This window comes from Egretta garzetta, unplaced genomic scaffold (assembly GCF_000687185.1).
Source record: "Egretta garzetta isolate BGI_Z169 unplaced genomic scaffold, ASM68718v1 scaffold617, whole genome shotgun sequence".
NCBI classification, from domain to species: domain Eukaryota; kingdom Metazoa; phylum Chordata; class Aves; order Pelecaniformes; family Ardeidae; genus Egretta; species Egretta garzetta.
In genome coordinates this window covers 232,534-256,179 of record NW_009260188.1, presented here as the reverse complement: position 1 = coordinate 256,179, position 23,646 = coordinate 232,534, and positions in this window count along the sequence as shown.

Sequence of the window (23,646 nt, the reverse complement as noted above, 5' to 3'; positions counted from 1 at the left end):
ACAAGATATGTGTATACATCTATGATCACTCCTCCTCTAGAGTAAAAGCCTGCATTATCTGTGCAAGCTTATGGCTAATTGTTCTGCATAAGATATGGGTGTCTTATTTCTACCCACTACTTCCGAAATTCATTTAATGTAGTTGCACATAGTAAGCTGTAAAGTAGGTTTTATGAAGCCAATAATGCAGATATAATACTTGAGGAATTCCTTTTGGTTTGGATATATTTATTTTTCCAAACATTTTGTTTGAGAGAAAATGAGATTGCTATCTGCTGTTTCCTTATTTTTTTTCAGGAAAGCAAAGGGTTGTTGACTTCCTCTCCCCTCCCTTCCTTCCTTCTTTCTGAAGGTACTGTACTCATCTGAAAAAAAGAGAACGAAATGATTGTTCCTGTTCTCTTTCTTAAGTCATTTGAAACACTGTCCCTGCTAGTTTTCTAAGTTTACTGCAATCTCTGCACGGGGGGAGGGAGAGAGAGGGAGAGAGAGACAGAGATTACCAACATGAGAGCAGGTAGAGAGTTTAGGGCAAGACTCCTTCCAGCTTCAACAACTGGTAAGTTAAGTAAAAATGCTTTTATGGTTAACTCTTTAGAAGTGCAATATATATGCTCTTTTATTAAGAAAAGTCATTAACCAGATACACATTTAACTGATAAAAAGATAATAGCCATATGCGTTGACAAGCAGTATATTTACGCTACCGATATCTATAGTCTGGTTTTTAGATACTGGTAATAATAGCATACGGTTTAACCAGCGCAGACAAGAAAGTGTTTTCCAGTGAGGCTGATAATCATAACATAATCTGCTGTGAATTTTGCATATATGGCTTCTGCTACCAGAATCTTGTTACAGGCTTCACTAACTTTATCCTGAATGTTTCAGCAAGATTCACTGGGCCATGGCTGAAATAAAGAGAGAAGCTGTGTCATATGCAAATTGTTGTATTTCATATATCATCTGCCACTTACTGAAGTCTGCTCCAACCCACCAACCTGTGCTGTAGTGGGAGAAGGATTACTAGCGCTTCTTTTTTTCCTTCAAACCGTATTGTATTTATGATTACACATGTTTATCTCTACTCATCTCTGTATATGATTAGTCTAGGAACAGTGACATTTAAGTCATGGTAAGACGGTTCCAGGTCCTCACCTGAAAGAAAAAAAGAGAAAGTTCACATTGTGTAGTATATGACAACACCGACACTGATCACCAGCATCAGTAATAGGATGGACTCAAATGTTTATTTTTTGTTTGCATTGTTGTAGGTGGTAATAATATTTTTCATGTTGGGCATAAATGTATCAGAATAATCAGAAATGGCACGTAAAATGAGTGATTGAATGCAAGAGTATGTTTTAAATATTGGAAGAGAAAAATCCCCCCCATGCTTTTATAAAAGCAGAGGGCAGAGGTGGGGAGAAGAATTAGGACAGGTGTCCATTTCTCTGCAGAAGGAGAGCTTGGTCATCTTCTGATCCAGTATTTCTTCAAGCTGCAGCGCTCTGAAGTGCAGGGTCCTCTGCAGGATGCCCGGAGCCTGGACAGAGAGAGGCTCCAAATGGCGGTCAGGCATTGCGGAGGGCTGGCAGGCAGCTCGAGCTGCCCCGCTCCCGCTCCTACTCTCACCGGGGCACCTGGGCTGCACTTCCACCCTGGGACAGCCCTCTGCTCCCATCCCTCATTGAACCAGCTGGTGGAAAGGATTTTCTTCCCCCTCTTTCTGGTGTCCTTCTGCAAGTTTTTCCATAGGAAGGAGTGATCTACCCCAAATTCAGCCTGATTGCTGGGTAAGTTGTAGATTCCCTTTGCTTTAGTAACAGCAGATGGGTTCTGCCAAAGGAGGTAGAAATAACTTGTTTCTCAAACTCCGTAGCTTAATGTTGCAGCTCAGTCTAGTTTGGTACCAGTTATTAGGTTTATTTGGTTGTACTTAGTCCACAAAGAATCCTCTGCTAATAGCAAATAAATGCCAGATGTTGCCATGAAAACCACTTGCCACATAAGATGCTCGGGATACCTGGTTTTATGTTTTATGTGACTAAATACTGGAATAAAAAGAGAGAGGCTCTGTTTCTTTTGCTTAAAATCTTGTTGCTTCTATTGCTAAGAGCCATGTTTATGTATATAGCATACATAAATAAATGGTCAGTCAGTGTATGTATTTTCCCTGAGGATTATTTAAAGCCATGATTTCCATTTGATTTGTTCTCAGTTACAATGAAAGAAAATATAGACAGATTTTGCTTTCGTTCTGAAAAATAAAAACAAAACTACACCAATGATGGCAAAGATGTTGACAGAAACAGGTTGTAGCCCATGGAAATCCCAGGTTAACAGGTCAGATTCAAAAAGCATAGAAACTGATAGAAGTCTTTCTGTAAATGTCAATTGCCTTTTTATTATTTAGGACAAGCTTCTTTAATGTTGAGAATGTGAGTTTTGGACGCAGAATAGTAGCACTGAGTTATATTCCTCGTAACATTTTGACATCTCTAATACACATTTTTTACCAGGAGATAATCTGAATCTTTGAATTTCAAGGAGTTTTCTATTGGTTTTACATTCTTTCAAACAAGCACATCAATAAGAGCCTTGCCTTAGGAATATCAGGATGTAGAGCAGATACTGGTGGACTGAGAAGCATGATGTGCATCTCACAGATGAACCTATTGACATGTCTTTTAGGTGCTGTTTCTAATAGTGCCAGATAGATAGGATTTGGAATGGGAGAAGCACAGGGGGATGAATCATGGTAGCAATCCAAGACAAGCCTCCTATAGAGGGTCTGGAGAGTACGGATTACCCCAGATAGCACTTATATCATTTCCAGTCTTTGATATTGCAAAGCCTCAGTGATGTAGAAAGACATCTACCTGAATGGAACACTCCACTCAGCCAGGCATGTAGCAGAATACCACCCTGAGGAACAAAAGTAGTAAAGGCTGCATAAGGTAATAGGGTTTTTCTGTGGCCATGGTTTAAGGACACAAGTCAGGGAAAGGTGTCTAAGCAAAAGTAGCTTCTTATTAGTTGATAAGAAATGCTCCATAGCTTCTGAGCACTAATGTATGTTCCCCAGTAGTAATTGATCCAATGAAACAAACTGCTCCTTCAAAAAGACCTTACAAGTGCTGTGTAGACTGCTACAGATAGCTGTAAAATTATTCAATTGCTTGATTGACTAATTTTACACCCCAACCAATTTTTAAAAATAGACTACCTGTTAAAATCAAATGAGCATTTTCTTCTCAAATGCAGTAGTTTTCCCCATTCTGGTCTACCATCCCAGAAGAACATTGAAAAGGCAGAAAGGTCAGCTTGGAGAAGAATTATAGAGAGGCAAATAATGTGAAGTCTTTAAAAAGAAAGAAATGAATCTGGAGAAAAGATGACTTGGAATCATCCTCTTTCTGCTGAAAAGCTGATATTCTGAACCTGAGACCACAGCTTTTTGGAATTTTGTGGATGATACTCAGATTTTCATCCAACAAAGAGGCCTAAGCTAATACTTATTGGTTATTTAAAATATGTATTGAACTGCATGATGAATGATTTTTCTTTATATTTATCCGGCAGTGACTAGTCCTTCTTGCCTAGATTATAAAATACTAATGATCCAATGAAAAATATATGTAACCTTCATTTTAGTTCATTCCAGACTTAATAACTTTGTGACTTGCTTTTGTAAAACAAATGGCTTTATACTAGTGTTGCCCTGATCTTGATCAGCAAAATGCAGCATTTTTCTTCTAAACCAACTATTTTTAATGTATTGTGAAGACATTGTCACTGGAAGTAATTAAGCTAAGTAATCATATATTAAAAGAAAATATTTTCATGTTCTGAAGGTTATGGGAAGAAATTATGTGAATATTTGCTTTTTTTTAACTTTCACTCCTTATTTCCTGCTTTGTACGTTAGAAACACACATTATTATTTGAATGAAGGATGGAAAAAAAATTATTCTTACTTTCTCTTCCATCCCTCTTCTACTATGAAAGCTAAAACACTGACTCATTTTCCTTCTACTTTGTGGGTGTGCATGAATTAATGAAGAAAAAACTTAGGATAAAAAGTGTGTTTCCTGAAAATCTGTTTTCCCCTTGCCAACATTCATAAAAAGTAAACCTGTAAAATTCCAGCTTCCCAGCTGCTTATGCTCATTAGCAGCACTAGAATTCAGAGAATGCTGAAAAATATAAATTTTCATTGAATGTGAAGGTTCATTTAAATACAAAAAGCTACAAAGTGAACTGAGTCCCATACATAGATAGCATCACTTTTCGCTAGTGAATTAGAGAAAAGTACAACTGATTTGAAATTGAAAGCAAGGCTATGAGATGGATCATACGTTTTTAGTTGTTATTCCTAGATGATGTTGTACTACAAGGACTCCTAATGCACAGCAAGCAGGCATTACCCACACAGTCCTCTGTCTGGAGGCCTGAAGAAGAATAGAAATCACCTGATTTCTCCACATGGGAAGAGTTTTGCAGGGTGGGGTTCCCAGGGTGAAGGAGCAAGTGTGGTGCTGTCTCTGGGATGGGAGGACATGGCTTTGCCCCTTCTCAGGGAGCAGCTTATTCTGACACCAGGCCCTCTGATAAACCGCAAGGATGTTGGCTGGGAGGGACAAGATAACTTCCAGTCTTCCTCTTCACCTGTTTGTTGCTACTCCTGACTGCAAAAGCCACTTATGCTTTAGTTTTCTCTGGTTAGGGTTGCAATATAACGGTTAGACTCTTTTAGTAGTGATGAAAGACCTTTTGTTTTGTGGAGGGCTCTGTGCTGGGTCTCCTACTAAAGACTCTGTGCGTTGGAAAGAGCATGTGCCAATGTGCTAACATCCAATACACTAGATTTAAACCAAACTTAAATGTACCTGCTCCAAAGAGGTCCAGGAAGAACACAGTGGAATACAGTTACTATTTCAGGTTTAGTCCTCTATCTGAGGTGCTTTCTAAAGCAAGTGATGTTTCAGCTTGGTGTTTCAGCTCCAGGTAAAAATTATTTGAAAGCATTGTTTGAAAAGGGGGTGTCTTTCATACAATACTTCTAGGTAGCACATTTTTCTACCCATCTACATTTTCTTAGAAGTATTTAGAATACATGTGTAATGCAAATAATATCAGGAGGTGAAAAGGAAAGGGGTGACCTGTTTTTAGAGCATCTGTCAGTTTCTAAGGAACAGCGGAACTTGTCTGAACCATCTGGTAGGCACCAGCCCACGCTGTCTTGGTTCACTAGTGCAGGCTTCTGAAGCTATCAAGAGTGTCCTGTATTTGTCCAAAACTGTTGTCCTGTGCTAAGTTCAGAAATCTGATGAGAACCTCATGGAAGAGCAAGCTGATGACAATGCACTTGTAGGTTTATCAGAAACTAAACATCCATTTATAAAGGTGCAGGAAAATAACATTTTTTTTCGTCAGCACCACAGTAAGGAATCATAACAGCAAGAATGCTATATCAAACAGTTTTTCTACATAATGTTGCACTCACAGTATGAAGTCAGCAAACTTTCCAGAATAATTTTATATGTCTGTAGGTAGCATTTTGTCACATGCATCAGAAAAATGGTGCTGACTGACACCTCCTCCGTATAACTTCTTCCCTCTGCTAGAAAAATCAAAATACTAATTAAAGCCTTTTTATTGCAAAGACATTAATTTCTTTTTTTCATGTCCCACAAAAAGGGACCCCCACCTAAGCTTAAGCCACAGGTAAAGAAATGCAATTGAACAGATGTCACTGGATTCTGTAGGCAAATGATCAGGACTCGGGATTCCTTCTAATCACTGCAGTGAAGGATTTTCACTAGCTCATTCACTATAGAAAAAATGCATGAACAGGCACTCAGTGGAAGGCACTGAACATGGTCAGGACAGTCAGTCAGAGCAGAATTCACACAACTATTTATCCTCTGGGTAATGTCCCCTGCCCATACCACAGCCTTGCCTGCTATTCTTCCTCCAAAAACACAGCAATAATCTCTATCAAATCTTCTAGGTGTTTGTGTGCAGCACTTGGCTTTTTTCCAGGGAAAAAGCCCTGAATAGAGTGATTAGGAGTGGGGGGTGGAGGGAACAACAGGGACTGAGAGAAAGAATTATATTAATACATAAGGTGTTTTTCTCCAAAAATTCTTTTTATATTGCTGGTTGGCCATTCTTAGTCATGAGGTATAGTCACAGTGGTTTGACAGGGTTTTTTGTTTCCCTTGTCTTGCGATGAAAATCTGAACTGAGTTAGTGCCCAGAACAAGCCTTTGGCATCACTAACCGTGAAGGATTAGTACTTAGAGGGGTTTGGGAAATGTTCAGAATTTCATATTTCAAACTATGTTGAGTTTTTTCTCACTCTCTTATTTTTTTCCCTTTGGCAAAAAGTAATTTCTTATTTGTTTGTAGCTCTACTCTCTGTTCCAGTATCTGCTGCTGACATTTGACTAAGTTTGAGGTGCCATTCCCACTCCGTATGCTAGTTTATTGAATTCAGTAAAAGTGGCATTTTAAATCTGTTTCAGTTTAAAATAATTAACCTCAAGTATTTTCCCTATTAGTTGATTTACATAGAGATTTCTTTTCCAATTGACCAAAATCACAGAAGAAATATAAAATTTGTTTAAAATTTCAAGTTTTCTTTAATTGTGGCAGCAACGAATGCCTATATTTAAAACTTTCTAGAAGTGAAGAAAATACTTGAGAGTAATAAGTAGGATACATTTTGGGGATCAGAGAGGAGAACAATTTTTTTTGCTGTTCAGTCAAGGAGAAGATTCAAGTTTGGCATCACAGATGAAGGGCAAAGCCAGAGAGGAAGCTATCTTAGATTACTTCCTTGCAGGCACTTCATATGATCAGTCAAAAATACCATTTTATGCTGGAATGAAGAACTAAGCACATTTCTCTTTAAACAAAACAAACTGATTTTAGAAAATGAGCCCTCATTTGAATGCAATTGTGAAATGTATGTGAAGGTGATAATTTTTATGAACAATAAACACATATTCAGTACAGTTTCAGTGCTTTAACACAGATTTTATGCTCTGGCAGTCTGGAAAGCAGAGCTCCCTAATCACAGTGCAGATATATCAAAAGTAGTTTCCTCCAATGCCCCAGTAATTTGCCTTAAAAGCCATTTTTAACTCTGTCTCATTGCTCATGATTCTTAGTTTTTTCTGTTTGGGTATCAACGGAATAAACACAGTGGTGTCCTAGGAATGGCACTGACATCTCTAATTCCTTTGCTGTGTTTCCTATTGAACTTATGTTCAGAGGGAAATGTCTAAGTCACTACTGAGCCAGCTTAATTGTAAGTGACTAATAGAGGTTAATAGGGATTAATCAGTCTTTCAACCAAGCAGCTTTTCCAGCAAGAACTCTACTCAAACTTCAGCTGAAATAAAATGTATTAATTTTTCTTAAATTATTAGGAAAGCATCATCTGGTAGTTACTTTTTTATGAACTAGACACCAAGAGAAGTGTTCAGTAGCAGATACATTTTTCTTAATCCTGTCAGTTTCTGGATGAAATCCTCTTCTTTCAGTTCTTGTAGGATTTACATGTCTTACTGGAACACACGATACCTACCACTTCAGCAACTCTCAGTTTCACTGCGAGTTCTGAATTGTGTGAAACAAAGAATCAAACAAAAAATAAATACAAAAATCAATGGTCCTGTTGAAGACTATTAATACTCTCCCATGTTTAAGTAACACTAGACTTTCATTAAGAAACTAATTTGTTCTGGGGGCTCTATGTGAAAACTCTCTCTTACAATCCTCTTCTCCCTTGGCCCTTCTCCAAGCACATGCGCACATTTTATGCGGTGCTTTCTTTTTTGAGGTACCTGTTGCTTTACATGTGCAACACCCAGAAGGCACAAGTAACTGATAACGGTTCAGGAGGGTGCCATCGGGCTGGCTTGAAGAATGAAGGCTGAAGGTGTCCCTTAGCTACCCTTTAAGATAAAAAAGAGGTGGGAGGAGACCAGACCATCTCTCTGGCCTCCATGGAGGTGATAACAACACTGGGACTACAGTAGGAAGGAAAGCTCAATCTATTTCCTTTTTAAAGGTCATGAATGCCAGTGAAAGGTTTGCTTTAAAAACAACAGCCCAAGCAGGACAGCATGAGGGTTATGGAAGGGCATGCTTTTTTGATCATTCTAATTTTGGGTGTTCTGCATAGCTCCATTATTTGTTTTAAAATAATACTACTGTACAGCTCAAAACCGCTCTGTATCCACTTCAGTCTGTAGTGTTTAATTGTGCTTTGTAGGTGGAAAGATTATGTCCAAAGTGTTCTTTCAAGGACTCCACACTCTATTCAATATTACTAATTTGCTACTAGATCCTTCCTTATATTATTTATTTGTTCTTCTGTTCACCCTGTCTCTCATAATATCTGTATGGTGAGAAAAAAAAATCCTAAAACTACATGAGTGTTCCCTGATAATTATCCAGAGGAAAAACTATCTGTAGGTTTTCTATGGTGCCAAAAACGTACTATTTTAATTTGCAATGGCAGATATGGAAGTAGGCAGGAAACAGGGATGGAGTGATAGGACTTCTATAAACAATGATTGAAGTGACTCCACATACTTTATAAAAGGCAGGGGCAGATCCATGGTTCCAGCCTTTGACATGAATGCTCCTTATCCGCTTCAGAAAAGGAAGAAATTTGTCTTATTGGCATCACATCATAACAGCCAAATCCCAAATATTGTTCTCAGCTACACCCCAGATTTTCCATAATGATTTCAGTACAGCATAGGTGATGCCAGGGAGAGAATTAGGATAGTTACTCAGGATGAATTACTGCCATTGTGTAATTGAGTAATTAACTGAGCCAGCCAATCCATCGTTAATTCCCATAACTAGTGAGGGCTGGATCAAATTGTCCACCCGGTCTGCTGGCACCAGTTAAGTTTTGCACATTTGAAGCTCTGCTACTGCATGTACTCCTGATGTCAGCATCATGGCTAATCTGGTCTTGTCAGCCCTGAACTCTGGGCAGGGTCTGGAAACTCAGTGTACTTATGCCCAAATGCTCTTGGGGACGCAGTCCTGTAATACTATTTATATCAAACTGAATATACACCAACATCATCAAATTCTGTGCAAAATACAACAGCTGCAAGGTGGGAGACTTTGATTCATTCCCTCGTCCTCCCCTGAGGAATTTGGACTCGCATCTTTAGCCTCCTAAGGGAGTGCCCTAACTAGAGCCTGTGAGGATAACCCTGCTCTGCTTTGGCTGGAGCTGGGCCATTATGCAGATGAAAATGCAAGTTCCAAGGGGCAGGGAGCGGAGAGAAGTCGGAGGAGGTAGTCAGGGGCTGCAGACTCCATTTCTGTAGAGATGGGTCTGGAATCCCCTCCAGGTGTGCTTCTCTGGGTGTACGGAAAGTTAAAGGCACTTCACCCTCCTGAGTGATTGATTTATGGCTTGGCTTACAGTGTCAGGCTCCTTTCAATTCATTCTGCCTTGTAACCTCTTCTCTGCAGTGTCAGACCTCCAGAAGAAGGGACTGAGGGCCCAATATGTGTAAGAGCAATTCACTAAGGGACATCCTCAGCCTAAATTCAGACCTGTACTCATTCCCTGGACAACAGCTCTCAGCACTCAGCCTTGCATTTTTCTTTTCTTTTCAAAACAGCTGGAACTAGTCTAGGATACCTAAGACAGTTTCTCCTTGACGTGAACACAGGAGCGCCTTCAGAAACAGCCCAGTGCCACACACTGCTTAACCTGCTTGAGGCAATAGTACACCCCTGTGTAACCTCCAAACTTCTATTCAGAATATGAATGTGATTTGCTTTCCTGTTTTGGTGAAAAAAAAAACAAAAACAAGAAAAAAGGGAGGCATTGTACATTTTAAAAACTGTAACTAATAAAGACTATGCAGTTAAGGGGTTATCAGCAAAAATGATCCAGCTTTACAGTGGCAAAATAATGGTTTCTAAAGATGGGAGAAATTGAAGCAGGACGATGTCAGCTATTCAGGGAGTTGGTGGGGAGATGGAAAGTGAGGTGTGAATGAAATGACCTGCAGTACCCACGGGTTTCAGGGGACTTTAAGGAGAAGAAATAGAAGTGTTTCAGTGAGAGGTAGATTGAGAAGAGTGTAGGTGGGCATCTCTCCTCCTGCACAGTGCAGCTGTCACTGCCCTGGCTCCTCTCTAAATCTCTGGAAGTACAAGACCCTACATCAAAGCACTCAGAGGTATCTCACTTCCCCTGGATGCAGTACCTACCTCTGTATGCCTCTCAGCCCACAAGAAGCAGTTGTCTTCGGATTTTTATATTAAATAACTTTTAATCCACATCCATCCTTCATGGAATAAAAAAAAAACCCAGAACACAACATCTTTGGATCAGGAAAGGTCTGAGCCACAGACAACTGGAGGCCTGAAGACAATGCTGGAAAGCTGTCATGGTGCTCTCTCCTGTTTTTTATATTCTTCACTAGACCAGTATCTTGTGTTAGCTACACTACTAGCCTGAGCTGGTATGGCTGGTTTTACATCCTCCTGTACCAAGAGGTTGGGCCAGAGCCCACTGCTGTGGGCAAGGATGGGGCAGGGCTGCACTGTGGACCCAGAGGTAGAGATCTGCCAGAAAATGGCTGTTCCCTCTCCCCTTCCTCCCCACCCTAAAGTAACCTTGAATTTCCTGTTGGTACCAGAGGACCAGGCAGGTGGAGGTGCTTATCTGAGGACATATAATCTTTGTCTCCTTAGACGCTTTTAGACCAGATAATCTGCTGTGCCTTGCAGGCTCCTACCACGTGTAGCTGTGGTTTGGGGTGGCTTTGTGTAAACAGCTAACTCTACAGAGCCTGTGGACTTAACATCCTCTTTGTTATCCAGGTTATCTATGTGTTGCTGACCATTTTAGCAGATAGAATAGAGAAGCAGAGAGGGAGTGAACCACAGATGGAATAGAGAAGTGAAGAGGGAAGGAAACATAAGAGAAGAACTAAGAAAACTCACAAAGAGGAAGAAAAAAGAAAAAAAAAAAGGAGAAAGGAGGATAAGAAAAAGAGAAATAACCAAAACAGCATCAAGCCTGAACAGTACTCAAAGGGCACTTTGTATGTATATTGAAATGGCTATAGATAGTCCATGAGTCTTAGGTACTTATTACCAGTAAGGCCCTATTGCAGGTGTTCAGCGGTTAACGCAGCCATACTGCTCTGTGACCTCCAACCACTGTCTCTTTAGGCAAGAGAAAAGTAATCAGAATGGTAGCAAAGGTTTTTCTAAACTAAGGACAGAGCACCCATAAAGGCAACAAGAGGGACAGCAAACCACCTTGTTAACCTGAGAACACAGCACTCATACTGGAGAGAAGAAAAATATCTACAGCTACCTCACTACAGCACCAGGCAATTTTCTTTTAATCTAATCAATGCCTCCATGGAAAAGCAAATTGTGCCATAAACCACTCTATAAGCACATCTGATGCCACAAACAGCGCGCCAGCTTTGGCAGGGTGGGTGGTGGGACTGCTCCAGACTTTCAGCGAAAGAAATCTCGGAATTTAGTTTATCACTTTCAATAATTATCAAAACAAACCCAATCTGTAAATTATGGAAAAGTGAATGTGCATTCATTTTGATACTATTTTAAGCGTTTTCTCTGTTACAAGAAATAAGAAAGTAACTATACCCTGTACAAGTGCTTATAGTTCCTTGCTCCCTGAAAATTGAGTACAAAACCAAGTCACACATATATACAAGATGATTCCAAAAGCCACTCTACAGGCAGTGTAAAGGGTATGTTTCAGAAAATTCATTCTTTCCCAGCTAAAATAAAACAAAAATTATACTAGTTGAAATGTTAAAATTTGGGAATAACAAAGACAATGCATGGAGGGTATTTCTATTGCAGAGTTTTCTGAGAAGACCCATTTCTTTGTATTGGTGTTATGTCCCAGACAATATTAATGCAGCTACACTGCATAGGAAGCCTTTAGAGCAGAAGGAGTATCTAAAATGATCAAACTTCAAACATGAAGCAAGGAAGACATGCCAAAATGCCAATGAAGGAGAAAAAAAAAGATTATTTAATATATTGCTTTTGCATCTGTTTACTGTGTCATGTTAAGCTGTTAAAGCGTGTTAGTTTTTTTAATCAATTAAGTTTCTTAGGTGTGTGATTGTTTGATTTCCATTAAGTTTGTCTGCAAAGTTTACCATCTGTTAGCATACTGTCTCAGGATAGAAGTTACTTTTTTCCATAGTGTACATTTGTCAAAACTATAAAATTTTGGTCATGGCGTAGATGGGTTCATATCTCATTGGACAACAGAACCCGTAACAAATAACAAGGAAAATTGTGAAGGATTAGTTTCAGAGTTCATTGGAAGTCTTTCCATAAGCCTTAGTGAGCTCTTATTATGCCCTAGGGAGAGTTACCAGGGACATCAGTTTTCCTTTACCAAGCATTTGCTGAGAAAAAGAACGCGTTTGTTGATGGAAAGAAGAAGTTTTATCCTGAAGCCTGATACCAGCAGATGAAGGTAATTTCCCAGGGAGAAGTGAAAAGACACTGAGCTCCTCAGTACTATCATATTAACGTAGGAAGAAAAAACCTGATCCAGTCCACTTCTCATTTTCAGTCATTCCAGATCATTTTCATGAACAATTGTTTACTTGTTTCCAATCCTATTAATCATGGTAATCCAAAAGGGGAAGAGAAATATTTATGGCAATATCTTTATCTCAATAGTGTTCTTCATTTAAGCAGACATATCTGTCTTATAAAAGGTATGGGACAAGAAGCCATATGTCAGAAGACAATTAAGCTGAAGGCTGAATCATGGATTTCATTTGACACCAGGTCTACATGCCTGAATGTCGTGGTTTAACCCGGCTGGCAACTCAGCACCACGCAGCCGCTCGCTCACTCCCCCCCCTCCCTCAGTGGGATGGGGGAGAGAATCGGAAAGAAAATAAAAGGTTAGAGCCGAGGGCTGAGATAAAGACAGTTTAATAAGAGAAAATAATAATAATAGTAATAATGAGAATGATAACAGAATATACAGAATATACAAAACGAATGAGGCACAAGGCAATTGCTCACCACCCACCGACCGATGCCCAGCCCGTCCCGAGCCACAAGCAGTCCCCGAGCCGCGAGCAGTCTCCCCGAGCCGCGAGCAGTCTCCCCGCGACCGACCGACCGAACTAACCGCCCCCCCCCACGCATGACGTTATATGGTATGGAATAGCTCTTTGGTCAGTTTGGGTTAGCTGTGCTAGCTGTGCTGTACTCCCAGCTTGTTATGCACCTGGGCAAGCAGGAGAAGCTCAAAAAGTCCTTGAGTAGTCTGAGCACTACTTGGCAACAGCTGAAAACATCAGTGTGTTATCAACATTCTTCTGGTTCTAGATCCAAAACACAGCACTATGCTAGCTACTATGAAGAAAATTAGCTCTATCCCAGCCGAAACCAGGACACTGAAGAGAAAAAACAAGTGTTTGTAGAAGTTGTATTGGAAAAGACATTAAACTCCACAATGGCTATTATTCCCAGCTTAGGCCTGTTTTTTTTTAAGGCTTCCCAAACACTTGTGTCACCCTAATCAGTATCTGCACTCATCGATTTTAGATACTTTCCCTAATCCATGTTTATTTTTGCAAGGTAGTCCAAATTTCTGTCTTCTCCTGGCTCCACACTGTGGCAGAAAAAGTGCTCTCTTCAGTTAAAATGTAAACGATCTTTTATGTTAGCTTCAAATAATGTAGCATAAGGACTTCAAGGCTGATTTGAATCTGTTAACATATACTCAGTTTATATATAACATGTACTCGGTTTATATACTCATCTTCAGTATATTAACATACATTCAGTATATGTCAATGGAGTCAATTTTTCAAATTTGTGTGCTTGAAATGCGGATATTTATTCCTGGAGAACATGGATGGAAAATACACATTGCATGGACTTCTCTGAAGAATCAGAGTAGGGCTGACATTGATTTTAAAGACATTCTGGTATGGATTTGAACATGGTCTTTCACCTTCTGCTCTCCTCTAATGACTACAGTCACTCAAGGCTAGAACAAGTAAAATACCTTAATTTGAAAAAAAAAAAAACCTATACAAATAATCCATTATTGAATAACAATTGCAATTTTGGCCAGTATCTAGTGAACCTAGTATTGAAATAACTCTAAGTCTTCGGAGCATATTTAGAACTTCTGCATCCTTCACCAAGGCAGCATCTACAAGCAAAAATCTGACTGTACAAATGACAAGCAGGTGCACAGATTTTACAGATGTGGAACATTATTGTCATCTAGTCCAACTTCTTACTCAAGAGAGGCTACAAAACCCGTAAAACAGACAAGATACACTTGAAAATTACAGGTTAAAAACATCCGCCTGTTTGTTTTCCAACTCTGAAATGATGAAATTCCCAATGGAAAAGGAAATGAGGAATGGCAACATTATTGTACAAACTCAGTCACACTCTGGAGGCAGCAGAAGAGTGCAAGAGAAAGAAAAAAGGGGCTTATGGACAGTTCATGGTGCCATTGAAGGAAATGAGCAGGGAGAATCATAAAGAGGGGTCAGTTGTGCACTAACTGAAAATAATTGGTTACCAGTAGTGGATTCATTCATGTTTATATAGGAAATCTGGGAAGTTTCAAAGTCTGACAAATAACTCAAAGCAGTGTAGATTTGGATTTGCTGCTAAAATGAGGCAAATTCATCATAGTAAAGCCCCTTTGTTCAGATCCTGAGACTAATGCAAGTTTTGCACAAATAACAGATGAATGAAAACTAAAGTAAAGAATTTGGTGCTTAGTTCAACAGCTGTATGACTGAATACATTTAAACCCAAAATCTATTTGGAAGTGTGAACTGAGATCTTGTCAAACCCATTAAAATAACCATAACCATCTCTATAACAGTTTACAAAAGTCAGTTACTGAAAAAAAACCAACCAGCTGATTGTTCAGTAATGTTGAAGCTCTCCAATTGTTCAACTTTAGCTCAAGAAATGTAATAGTGTTAGTGTGTTATTTGTCACTGATCCCCACCACATCCAACAGAGAAACAGCTGTTAGATTTCATTCTTTCCTTGTAGATGCCAATATTTCAGGCCCCAAGAAGAGAGCAGAAATGAAGTGTTACAGGGCATGGTTTCTACAGTCATGCATGTTCAACTAAATGTGGAATTTCTCTTCCAGCTAAGAGAAGCTGTACAGCCTACTCAGCCACCTTTAGACCTCCCACACTTTCCTCTGCTTAATCTTCTTCTAAAATAGCAAACACAAGAGCAAACCTCCTAATAAAGTAGCCTGTTTCCCTTTGTTAGAGGGTACATATCACTTTCACTCATCTTAGTCTCATTTCTGGTTTTACCATTGTGTTGCCCAAGAGCAAAATCAGAACAGTAGTAGTCAGTGTTTAAGCTTGAGAAACTTCATAACCTCACATTTTTATGGCTGGACTTATTATTAGTGTATAGATAGAAGGCACTTTCATAAAGGAAGCAGAATCTTGGTTCTAATGAAGTCTAAAGAAAATTTGCTATTGACTTCAGTGCAGAATATTAACTGGAGACTCTAACAATGCGTATGCTTGTAGAGTGAATAGCATGATTTACCTATTTTTTAAATCCTTTGTCTGTAGAAATATGGTGAGTGGAAATGAGAAAGTAAATGGTGATTCATGTTTTGTATTAAACTCTCTTCCTCTTTCATGGAAGTCAACAACATTATTAGCTGCTGCATAGATATTCTATTTTGGAAATACCTCAAGAACTATCTGAACTCATGGTAGCCTTTCTTTTCTTTTTTTTGAAAGGGCAGGGAGAGAATTTATCGTGGGTCTATTTTTCAAAGTAGTGTATTTCCAAATATACTTATTTACATAAAGAAAGAAACTGTGTGAGGATGCTTGTCTGTTCTAGAGATACTAACTTTTTAATAAGCTCTGGAGTGTTAGGTTTAGTGGGTTTTTTATGTTTAAGAGCCAATACAGCATGGAAACCTCTGTCTCAGTGAGCTTTCCAAACCAAGTTTTCAAAACTGAGGAGCTGATAAAAGCTAGAATTTTTAATGCCTATACAGGTATAAACTAACCTCAATCACACACTGCTGTGCTACATAGTATTACATTTTAAATACTAAGAAAGAAAGAAGTCTTAAAGTGGTTATATAGCGAACACAAAAGGTGCCTAGGAGATATTTAAAACAAAAAAAATGTCAATTCTCCCCCCTTATTTATCATTGAGTATTAAAATGAGATCAGCTACTCCAGAGTCAGACAGAACAACATTATTGGGAAACTGTGCTATTAAAAGCATTAAAGTTCTCTCCTGAAGTTATTTAAAGAAGGGACTGCTCCTTAACTATTTCTTGCATGGTGGGCAAGTCTGTAATATTTTCTATGGTTTCCTCATGACTCATATTTTTATGGAATTAAGTTCTGGTCGAGGTCATGCCTCCATTCAAGTTAGGAAGAGTTTGTTACCAACATGAAAGGAGATGAGAAGACAGGCGACATTTAATCTTTCCTCAATTAATTTCCTACATCATGGGGCTTTGCAGACTGAAGGGAAAAAAAAAGAGCAAAGTGATCCATATTTAGAGTGCAGATCTATACTTTCCCTCCCCTTTTAGGTGTTCTTTGTTGGATTATACAGGACCTCTCTGATTGTGCTAGTCACTGACTGGTTAAACACTTTCCTTTGTAGGTTTGGTCCCATGATGTGTGTAGCTGTGGACAGTGGAATAAACCCATACGCTCAGTGAAAGCAGCCAAAGGTTAGTAGTGCAAGCAAATTATTTCTTTCTAGTAATTTCAAGCAGTTCTACAGCCTTGGCCATAACTCCATGTTTCGGAATGAAATTTTGCATAAAACAGGCTGTGGAAGATGGGAGTAACCGCCAGCCAAGAGACAAAAGAGCAATTAGACACAACTCACTGTCACTTCTGTGTATTTTTGGCAACATTTCAATAATATAACAAAAGCAGTAAATAACATAGATAGGTTCTCAATTTCTATGGGCTTTCTGAAGCATTTTATATCCACATTGCTGGAAAAGAATCAGATACACATGACGGAAGTTATTTGAGGGACAGGATTGTACTTTGAAGGGCAGATTTTGGTCTACAGGCATATTTTATGTTCAAAGTGTGTGAGTTTAACTTTGCTTAAAATGAATTTTGAAAAAAAACTTATTCCCTTTTGGAAAGAAGTGGAGCCTTTTTCAGTATTCAGAGGATTCCCTTCCCCTTCTCCTTTCTTAATAAATCAAGCCTTTGTACCCAAAGAGTCTTCAAGATCTACGTGTTCCTTATTTTGCCCAAGGAGTTGGGGTGACAAGGAAACATAGCGGAATTCATACTCCCAAACAGTCCTCTCTGATGGAACAAACACACTTACATGTATTACATATATATGTATATACACACACAAATATAGTATATATACACAGTGTGTATCTATATGTACACTATTTCCAATCAGGGAGCTAGGGACTTAAAGTAATATCCTGGTAATTACGGTAATTATTAGATACTTGTCCCAGTCATAAGTAATTTTTTTTAGCCTTTTCCACTATCACAATTATTTTTAACTCATTGGTTTAGAGATCCTACAATTTTTGCTTCAATTACTATTCCTTCTTTGTGCATTGATCGAACCCTTTGTCTAAATTTTCCATCTTAAAGTTTTGTCACTGGCCTTTGGCTTCACACAGTATCTCAAAGATAATTCCACAGTCTACCCTATTAGAAGGAAGTAACTTGTTTGCAAACAGGTTTTTAAGATGCCTGCTCTTGTCTGCAGCCTAACTAGGTCACAGAGATGTGCTTTTATCTATCTTTAGAAGTAGGTTTATCCAGCACGGAGCTTCCTGAAAAAGAAGCAGGAGTGTCTTTAGTACTCCAACCACCTTCTTGCTCTCTGCCCAGCATTTCCAAGAACAGTATTTTAAATAGCATCAACATGTCACAGGTGACAGAGGGAAAATATGTCTGATTTTCCAACCTAACCTCTGCTTGGTTGGGTAGATGCATGTACACAAACACACACATTCGGATAAGTGCATCCCTCAGGAGGACTACAAGGATGTTGTGAGGTTATGAAGGGAGAAAATTAGAAGGGCCAAAGCCTAGCTAGAAGTTAATCTGGCTACTGCCACAAAAGACAATAAAAAATGTTCCTATAAATACATTGACAAGAAAAGGAGGGCTAAGAAGAATCTCCATTCTCTATTGGATGTGGGGGAAAATATAGTGACAAAGAGTGAGGAAAAGGCTGAGGTACTTGATGCCTTCTTTGTCTCAGTCTTCAATAGTAAGACCAGTTGTTCTCAGGGTACCCAGCCCCCTGAGCTGGAAGACAGGGACAGGGAGCAGAATGAAGCCCCTATAACCCAAGGGGAAATGGTTAGTTACCTGCTACACCACTTAGACATCCACAAGTCTATGGGCCTGGATAGGATCCACCCACGGGTACTGAGGGAGCTGGTGGAATCATAGAATGCCAGGTTGGAAGGGACCTCGGGCATCATCTGGTCCAACCTTTCCTGGCAAGAGCACAGTCGAGACAAGATGGTCCAGCACCCTGTCCAGCTGAGTCTTAAAAGTGCCCAGTGCAGCAGAGTCAGCCACATCCCTGGGGAGATTATTCCAAGGGTTGACTGTTCTTATTGTGAAAAATTTTCCTCTTATGTCTGACTGGAATCTCCTCAAGAGTTACTTGTACCCATTACCCCTTGTCCTCTTCATGTGACTCCTTGTAAAAAGGGAGTCTCCATCTTCTTTGTACCCACCCTTTAAGTACCAGTACATGGTAATGAGATCATCTCTACGTGTCCTTTTCTCAAGGCTGAACAAAACCTGTTCTCTCAGCCTATCCTCACATGGCAGGCTTTGCAGGCCTTGGATCATCTTGGCAGCCCTTCTCTGGACCCCCTCCAGCCTTGTCCACATCTCTTTTGCATAGTGGGGACCAGAACTGCGCACAGTATTCCAGGTGCAGCCTGACAAGTGCTGAGTAAAGTGAGATAATGACTTCTTTATCTCTGCTGGTGATACTCTTTTTGATTCAGCCCAGCATCCTATTGGTCTTCTTTGCCACAGCATCATACTGTTCATTCATATTGAGCTTCCTGTCCATGAGGACCCCCAGGTCCCTTTCCACAGAACTGCTCGCAGTCTGTGCTGCGCTCCTGGATTATGTTTTCCCAGGGCAAGACCTTACACTTGTCTGTGTTGAACTTCATAAGATTCTTGTTAGTCCACTCTTCCAGCCTATCCAGATCTTCCTGCAGGGTGGCTCTCCCTTCTGGAGTGTCTACTTCCCCACTCAGATTGGTGTCATCTGCAAACTTCATCAGGCTACACTTGATCCTGTCATCCAGATCACTTATGAAGATTTTGAATAATGTTGGACCCAAAATCAATCCCAGGGGGACCCCACTTGAGATGGGTTACCAGTTTGAAAAACAGCTATTTACCACCATCCTTTGGTTGTGGCCTGTCAGCCAATTCCTCACCCAACACACAGACCATTTGCCTAGGCCATAATGCATCAATTTCTCCAGGAGGAGGCTGTGGGGAAGCGTGTCAAAAGCCTTGGAGAAGTCCAGGTAGACAATGTCCACTGCTTGCCCCATGTGAATCAAGCAGGTCACATTATCATAGAAGGCCACTGGATTTGTCAAGCACGATCTGCCCTTAGGGAAGCCATGTTGGCTTTTCCCAATCACATGCTTCATTTGACTTGTGATGTCTCCCAGGAGGATTCGTTCAATAACTTTCCCAGGAATTGAAGTAAGACTGATGGGCCTATATTTACCCACATCCTCCCTTGAGCCCTTCTTTTAGATAGGGGTAACATTAGTCTTCCTCCAGTCCTCTGGGACATCGCCCAATCTCTATGACTTCTCAAAGATTATGGAGAGTGGCCTTGCAATGACATCAGCCAGCTCTTTCAACACCCTTAGGTGGATGGTGTTAGGGCCCATAGATTTGTAGGGCTCAGCTCCTGTAGTAATTCACATTCTACCTCTTCTTTCACTGATGGTGAATCTATGTTTGGATCAACCTAGATTTTTTGTTCCCAAAGCCTGTGATCTGACAGTGTTGGTAAAGACAGAGGTGAAGAAAGTGTTGAGAATCTGCCTTTTCAGCACTGTTGGTGACTGATTCACCTCTTCTGTTTAACAGTGGGCTTATGTTTTTCTTCTGTTTCTGCTTGTAGTTTACATACCTGAAGAACCCTTTCTTGTGATTTTTGACATCTCTGGCCAGTTTCAATTCAAGTTGAGCCTTTGCTTTTCTAACTGCACCTCTGCACACTCTGGCAATGCCCTTGTAGTTCCCAATGGATAATCTTCCACTTCTCCATCTCCAGTATGCTTCTCTTTTGGTATTGAGCAGACCCAGGAGCTCATGGTTGAGCCAAGGAGGCCTCTTGTTCTGCTTATTTCCCTTTTCTTTATTGGGGATAAACTGGTTTTGTGTTTCCAAAGTTCTTGAAGAACTCCCAGCACTCACTAGCTCCTTTATCCTCCATGGAAGCATCCCATGGAATCCCCCCCAACTGCACTCTGAGCAAGCTGAAGATTGCTCTTCTAAAACCTAGAACCCTTGTCTCAGTACTAACCTTCAGCAAGCTCAGCAGGATCCCAAACTCCAAAATATTGTGATCATTGCAGCCAAGGTTGTTACTAACCAAGATATTACAAAGCAGGTTTTCTTGGTTTATGAATAGCAAGTCCAGCAGTGCCTCATTCCTGATTGGCACATCTAACATTTGTATGAGGAAACAGTCCTCTATGCATTCCAGGAACTTGCTCAATGACATGCGAGCTGCTGTATTTTTCTTCCAGCAAATGTCTGGGTGGTTGAAATCACCCATAAGAACCAGGTTCTGTTGACCAGAAGCTTGTTTTAGTGCCCCAAATACTGCTTCATCAGCTTTATCATTGTGGTTTGGAGGTCGGTAGCAGATGCAGACTGTAAGATCCTGCTTGGAGATGACCTCTCTGATTTCAACCCAGAGGCATTCAATAGAGCATTCACAATCACCATAGATGACTTCGATACATTCAACATTTTCCTTAATATAGAGTGCAACTCCTCCACCTCATCTTCCCTGCCTGTCTTTGTGAAATTACCTATAACTCTGCATTATGATCCCCCAGTTATGTGAGTTGCCCCACCATGTTTCCGCTATTGTGAAATCATAACCTTCTGACTGGGCACGGAGCTCCAGTTCCTCCTGTTTGTTTCCCAGACTCTGCATTTGTATACATACACTTGTGGTGATCTTCTGGTTCACATCTTGGGAGACAGCTAAGGAACATTTGTTGCCATACTGGTTGACCTGACTTACTCCCCAGCTGGCTGTGATGGGATGAGCACTTCTGTTTTGGACCCCACTCCCCAAGTGCTTCAGTTTAAAGCCCACTTCACCAAGTTAGCCAGCCTGTTACTGAAGATTCCCTTGCCTCTTCTAGACAGGTGGATTCAATCCCTCCCTAACATGTTATAGTCATTGAAGAATGCCCCATTGTCATAAAAGCCAAAACCTTCACGATGGCCCCAGCCATGTAGCCAGGAGTTGATATAAATTATGTGCCTATTTCTGCCTGTCCCCTTCCCTCAAAATGGAAAAATGAAAGAAAAGATAACTTGGGCACCCATGTTTTTCAGTTGCACCCCCAGGGCTTGAAAGTCTTCCTTGATTTTATCCAGGTTTCTGCTTTCAGTGTTGTTCATGCCTACATGAAATAGTAACAATGGATAGTAGTCTATTCTCTTGATGAGTTGTGGTACCCTCTCAACCACTTCTTGAACCTTAGCATACCTCTTGTGACTCCCTGTCAGGTTGGCAGATGGGTGTCTCAGTACCCTTCCACAGAAAGTCACCCACTATGAGCACGCATAATTTCTTTTTATGGTATCTACTGTGTGTTGCTGGTACAGTTTCCACTTGCACAGGACTTTGCAGACCTTGCTCATGGGTGTCCTTAGCTGTTAAGGCTTTGTATCTGTTTCTGAAGTGCTCACCAAGCCACTTTCCATCATTTATCAGCAGTCCTGGCTAACCAGGGAGATCCCGGTTGACTGGAGGTTAGCAAATGTGATGTCCATCTACAAGAAGGGCCAGAAGGAGGATCCGGGGAACCACAGGCCTGTCAGTCTGACCTTGGTGCCAGGGAAGGTTATGGAGCAGATCATCTCGAGTGTCATCACGGAGCATGTTCAGGACAACCAGGTGATCAGGCCTCGTCAGCATGGGTTTATGAAAGGCAGGACCTGCTGACTAACCTGATCTCCTTCTATGACCAGGGGACCTGCTTAGTGGGAAAGGCTGTGGATGTTGTCTACCTGGACTCTAATAAATCCTCTGACACCGTTTCCCACAGCATTCTGCTTGAGAAACTGGTTGCTCATGGCTTGGACGGGCCTCCACTTTGCTGGATAAAAAAATGGCTGGATGGCTGGGCCCAAAGAGTTGTGATGAATGAAGTTAAATCCAGTTGGCAGCCAGTCACAAGCAGTGTTCCCCAGGGCTCAGTGTTGGGGGCCAGTTCTATTTAATACCTTCATCGATGATCTGCATAAGAGGATCAAGTACACCCTCAGTAAGTTTGCAGATGACACCAAGTTAGGTGGGAGTGTTGATCTGCTTGAGGCTAGGAAGGCCCTGTAGAGGGACCTGGCCAGGCAGGATCAATGGGCTGAGGCCAATTATATGAATTTCAACAAGGCCAAGTGCTGGGTCCTGCACATGGGTCACAACAACCCCATGCAATGCTATAGGCTTGGGGATGAGTGGCTGGAAAGCTGCCTAGCCAAAAAGGACCTGGGGGTGTTGGTCAACAGTCAGCTGAATATGAGCCAGCAGTGTGCTCAGGTGGCCAAGAAGGCCAATGGCATCCTGGCTTGTACCAGGAATAGTGTGGCCAGCAGGAGTAGGGAAGTGATCGTACCCCTGTACTCTGCACTGGTGAGACAGTACCTCAAATACTCTGTTCCATTTTGGACTCCTCACTACAAGAAAGATGTTGCATTGCTGGAACATATCCAGAGGAGAGCAACAAAACTGGTGAGGGATCTGGAGCACAAGTCTTATGAGAAGCAGCTGAAGAAACTGGGGTTGTTTAGGCTGGAGAAGAGGAGGCTGAGGGGAGACCTTATCGCCCTCTACAACTGCCTGAAAGGAGGCTGTAGTGAGGTGGGTGTTGGTCTCTTCTGCCAAGAAACAAGTGACAGGACAAGAGGTACTGGCCTCAAGTTGGGCCAGGGGAGGTTTAGATTGGATATTAGGAAAAGTTTCTTCACTGAAAGGGTTGTCAGGCTCTGGAACAGGTTGCCCAGGGAGGTGGTTGAGTCCCCATCCCTGGAGGTGTTTAAAAGACCTATAGACATGGCACTTAGGGACATGGCTTAGTGGTGGAATGGCAGTGTTAGGTTAGCAGTTGGACTTGATGATCTTACAGGTCTTTTCCACCCTAAACAATTCTATGCTTCTACAGAGCCAAGGCAAAAGGTAGCAGCCTTATTTAAGATGAACCAAAATTCGTAACCAGTATTTTAGATGAATCCCAAATTTATGAGAAGCTCCCTGTATGATCAGTGGCACATCAAAT